This window comes from Rana temporaria, chromosome 11 (genome assembly GCF_905171775.1).
Source record: "Rana temporaria chromosome 11, aRanTem1.1, whole genome shotgun sequence".
Taxonomy (NCBI): Eukaryota; Metazoa; Chordata; class Amphibia; order Anura; family Ranidae; genus Rana; species Rana temporaria.
Genome location: NC_053499.1, coordinates 32,098,418 through 32,103,986, shown reverse-complemented (window position 1 = coordinate 32,103,986; position 5,569 = coordinate 32,098,418). Strand labels below are relative to the sequence as shown.

General features: G+C 44.5%; 1 pseudogene; it reads left to right on the top strand.

Annotated features, from left to right (window-relative positions):
• The first annotated feature begins 4,898 nt into the window (after nucleotides 1-4,898).
• LOC120918033 lies at nucleotides 4,899-5,034 on the top strand (annotated as a pseudogene).
• The last annotated feature ends 535 nt before the right edge of the window (nucleotides 5,035-5,569 follow it).

Here is a 5,569-nt window from a genome sequence, read left to right as displayed (position 1 = left end):
GATCTCTAGCCACATCACACTGGGTGCCTCTGCCATTAGTTTCACCAATGGGCTTTTTACCTCCTCTCACCCTACAAGCTATACTCTTTTCTATTCCCAATGAACCCCGAACTGCAGCACTACTGTGCAATATGTTACACTTCTCTCACCACTCTACATTGCGTTGTACATTCATACCACAAGGAATTTTTCTCATACTGCAAAGTTTCATCTGCTCAATCGGCTGGAATTTTTTGCTACCATTAATAAATAATGGAAAATGATGGTTGTAGGCAAACCAATGTTATAGACTCAGGGAAGAAGGAGTTTACAGCTGTTCCTAAATGCTGACCATAATTACAGGACAGCTAAGGCACTCCGTTCTTAAAATGATCCTACTCATCCATTATACTAGACAATCCTTTCATTCAGACATATTAGGCTTGACTATTGATTACAACCTGAAATGTTCTGTTCTTTTTTTGACAGTTTTTGGCCTTTGAAGATATTGCCTTCATTGTATTCATTTTATTTAAATTACTTAATTCAATTGATTCACTTTACATTCATTCTCTTAATTTACTGATTGAGTAATTCAATTTCTGTGTTCTACTTAATAAAGTAAAAGTGGTCGAAAAATGATCACCTTGTAAAACAACCCACTCTTTTTGAAATAGAAATGAAAGGCAAAATATTTGTGTATAGATTTAAAAAAAATGATAAATACCTTTTTCCCCTTTTTTATAAGTGATCACCTTTCCTCTCTTCCCTCAGCTTCATAAGAGCTGGGGGGGGGGGGGAGAAGTAACAGTACACTGAGCTTCCCAGTGAAAGGCTGTTGAAAGGCTGTTGTCCTGGCATGCCAGGACAAGTCTTATCATTGGAGGAGAGCAGGCTGAGTTCCCAACACAGCTAGAGAGCTGACCACAGTGTGCTCTCATGCTTAGTGTGGTCAGTTTTTAACAGGAAAGCAGAGAGACTGAGAGGAATACCAGGAATTTCACACAAAGGAAGTAATATACTGTATTTATTGGCGTATAACACCAATTTTTTTACCCTGAAAATAGAGGGTAAACTGTGCCTGCGTGTTATACGCAGGGGGCTGTGGAAAGGTTTTTTCCTGAAACTTCCCTCTTAAAGTTAGGGTGCGTTTTATACCCCTGTGTGTGTTATACGCATATAAATATGGTAATAAGAACAAGATACATTTACATGCAAGTACATGGTACAGAAGGCACATATCAGAAATATGAAATGTCGGGGTAACAAACGTTTTAAGGTTAAAGTAGAACCAAAGTCCACTATACTTACCTGTCTCCAGTGATGCAATTCTTGCAAGATCCCACGTCCCACGTCACGTAGCCTTCTTCCAGGTTCAGCATCATAGTTACATAGTTGGTAAAGCTGAATAAATACACGAGTCCATCCAGTTCAACATGTGTGTGTGTGTATTATGTCTCTACCACTTCCCATATTCCTGTATATGCTGTTCAATAAAATGCCCATCTAAGATTTTTTTTAATTTAGTGACATTACCTGCTGAGACCACCGATTGTGGAAGGGAGATCCACATTCCTACCACTCTAATGCCCCGTACACACGCTCCATCGGCTTTTCCTGTCGGAATTTCCGCCCAAAAAAATTTGAGAGCTGGTTCTCAAATTTTCAGACGGAAAAAAATTCCGATGGTCTGTACCAATTCCGACCTGCAAAATTCTGACGCATGCTCGGAAACAATTAGACGCATGCTCGGGAGCATTGAAATTAATTTTCTCTGCTCGTCATAGTGTTGTACGTCACGCGTTCTTGACAGTCGAAAGTTCAGAGAACTTTTGTGTGACTGTGTGCAAGCCAAGCTTGAGCGGAATTCCCGTCGGAAAAAACATCCAAGGTTTTTCTGACAGAAAATCCGATCGTGTGTACGTGGCATTAAGCCCTGTACACACGACCGGGAATCCCGTCGGGAAAAAAAACGTTGGTTTCCCTGACGGGATTCCTGGTAGGCTTGCCCTAAAAAGCCATGTATATACACGGTCACACAAAAGCCTGCTGTTCTTTTGAATAGCAAGAACGCAGTGACGTCATTGACTACGACGAGCCGGTGTCTCGTCACATTCGATTCCATCTCCTGGTAGTTTTCCTGCCGGAAAACCGGTCATGTGTACGAGGCTTAACAGTGAAAAACCACTTACGCAGTTTAACGTTGAACCACTTCTCGTCCAACTTCATTGAGTGGCCATGTGTCTACTTGAGTGACCGAAGACTGAATAGTTCCTCTTACTATGCTAGAATCACCATTAAGATATTTTGATATCACTATTATATCTCCTCTTAAGCGTCTCTTCTCCAGGTAGAATATGTTTAATGATTGTAAACATTCCTCGTAGCTGAGATCCTGCAGCCCCCTTATTAGTTTTGTTTCTCTTCTCTGGACTCTCCCCATTTCCAAGACAACCGTTATGAGGACCAGAGACCAGAACCAGACGGCATACTCAAGATGTGTCCGAACCAGTGTTTTGTACAGTGGTAGAATTATAGATTTTATCTCTTGTTTTAATCCCTTTTTAACCACTTAAGACCCGGACCTTTAGGCAGCTAAAGGACCCGGCCAGTTTTTGCGATTCGGCACTGCGTCGCTTTAACTGACAATTGCACGGTCTTGCGACGTGGCTCCCAAACAAAATTGGCGTCCTTTTTTTCCCACAAATAGAGCTTTCTTTTGGTGGTATTTGATCACCTCTGCGGTTTTTATTTTTTGCGCTATAAACAAAAATTGAGCGACAATTTTGAAAAAAATTCTATATTTTTAACTTTTTGCTATAATAAATATCCCCCAAAAATGTATATATATATATAAAAAAAAATTCCTCAGTTTAGGCCGATACGTATTCTTCTAACTATTTTTGGTAAAAAAAATCGCAATAAGCGTTTATCGGTTGGTTTGAGCAAAATTTATAGCGTTTACAAAATAGGGGATAGTTTTAATGCATTTTTTTATAAAAAAAAAATTTTTTACTACTAATGGTGGCGATCAGCGATTTTCTTCATGACTGCGACATTTTGGCAGACAGTTAAGACAATTTTGACACATTTTTGGGACCATTGTCATTTTCACAGAAAAAAATGCATTTAAAATGCATTGTTTACTGTGAAAATGACAATTGCAGTTTGGGAGTTAACCACAAGGGGGCGCTGATGGGGTTATGTATGACCTCATCTGTGTTTCTAACTGTAGGGGGTGTGGCTGTAGGTGTGACATCATCGATTGTGCTTCCCTATATAAGGGAACACACAGCTCTCCCCCCGTTCTTCAGCTCCGGGGACCGATAATGGGACTCCAGCGGCGATCGAGTTCCAGCGGTCACGGAGCTTCGGACCGGGTTGCGTGCATGCGCCCGCAACCCCACGGCTGGGCTGAAAGGGCAACGTACAGGTACGTTGATGTGCCCAGCCGTGCAATTCTGCTGACATATATCGGGGTGAAGGGGTCCTTAAGTGGTTAATGCATGCTAATATTCTATAGGTCTTGCTTTTTGCAGCTTGGCATTGCATTCTATTGCTGAGCCTGTGATCTACTAGGATGTCCAGAACTTTCTCCAACCTCAATTCCCTCAGTGTGTAACCTGCATTCATGTTTTAGCCCCCAAGTGCATTACTTTACATTTCCCTACACTGAACCTCATTAGCCATGTGTTTGTCCCTCCCTCTATTTTATTGAGGTCTTTCTGTAGAGTTGCTATATCCTGTTGTGAAGTTATTGTCCTGCTTAGCTTTGTATCATCAGCAAACATTGCAATTGAGCTATTTATACCAGCCTCTATATCGTTTACAAACAGGTTAAACAGAATTGGTCCAGGACAGAGCATTGGGGTACCCAACTAACTGCTGACCATTCAGAAGATACGTTATTTATTACTACCCTCTGGGCGTAGTTGCTACCAGAAAAGGTGCACTCAGTGAAAGATTTCCCCTCACTCTTTCTTCTTTTGAGGTGAATCTTCCAAGCAGGACACAGGAGGCAGCAAGAAAACCCGATGAGGTTTAGCACTGTCTGACTCTATCCAAAAACTAAAAATGAAGTAATTGACAAGATTCCCCCGTGTAGTTCTGAGCCGATTCCTTACCTTACTCATGATCATTGAAACTACACAAGCTGAGATCTGGCATAGAGCCCCAGACCAAGGGCGATTGACAATAATTTTGTGTTTCTTCCATTTGCGAATAATCGCACCAACTGTTGTCACCCTCTCACCAACCTGCTTGGCGATGGTCTTGTAGCCCATTCCAGCCTTGTGTAGGTCTACAATCTTGTCCCTGACATCTTTGAACAGCTCTTTGATCTTGGCCATGGTAGAGAGATTTTTTTATTCCTGGCCGGAGGGCCTGGTCATTGTTTCACCACAATGGCCACTTCTTTCACTCTCCTCTCCACTATCCCTTCCCCCACTTTATTTTATTTAAGCCTGTGTTTGTCACTTTTTTGTCTTTTTTTGTTGTGCACGTTTTGTCTCACTGTGTGATTAGTAGGGTGCGGGTCCTCGGGCCAGCCCTGAACGTCTTGGGAGTGGGTGGACATGGCCTTCTGGCTTAGTTCGCCTGCTCTCATGGGGTCTCCCTTCGGGGAAGCCCCACCTAGTACTGGGAGGGTTCTGTTTCGGCAGTCCCTCCGAGGAAGTTGGGTCCGTGTCGGCTTCGGTTGCTCGGACCACAGTACCTCAGTCCCCGTCTGGAGCCTAACGCCCCGGGGGATCAGGGTTTGGGTCCCTCTTCACAGGAGGACCACTTGACGTTGCACCCGTCTGCACGTTTTTGTGAACACTCTTTATGTGTGTGCACTTTTTTTCTGCACCGGGTGGAGTTTTTTTGGGTGTGTTCACACGCCATAGGCTTTTCAAAAAAAAAAAAAAACTGGTAGAGAGATCGTTTCTCGGCCTTTTGGCTGAGATCAAGTGTAGTATCTGTTCTTATCAGTTGCCAGTAGGTGGTGCTATGCTGACCGTCCCCAGTACATGGCGTGGTGGAAAGGGATGGCGGTCGGCGGACGCTAAACCTGCTGGCGTGGAGGTGGAAGCCTTCTGATTTGGATGGAGAGGCATGAGGTCGAAGCTGGAGAGCTGGGCCCCTGGCCTCGGGCCTGGATTTGGTGGTGCCTGCCCCAGTCAGTTGTTCGGGAGAGAACCCTTGCTCCTCTTTTAGTCGGGAGGAGCGGTTAGTATTTCCCCAACGTGATAAGGTGGGAGGGATGGGGGTTGTGGGAGTAGCCTGCTGAGGTGGGCTCTCCCCGATCTCTCTGAACTCCTACCTTCCTGGCTGGAAAGGGTGCTGCTGGTCCGGGCCGGGGGTCAGGGTCCGTTGAAAAGCCTGTGGAGATAGTGCCCCTGGAGTGGCAGTCCAGGGGTGCCATACATTGCACCAGTGTTTTAGGGGCACTTACCGTATAGCACCTTGGCCACGATCTCCACAACACACTTTTTTACACCTGCCTCTAGGGCCAAGCCTTTTGGCTAGGACCAGGGGAATTTTTGTATCCTGGCTGGAGGGCACGATGGTCACTTTCCACTCACCTCTCCCACCTTCCTTCTCCCCCGCT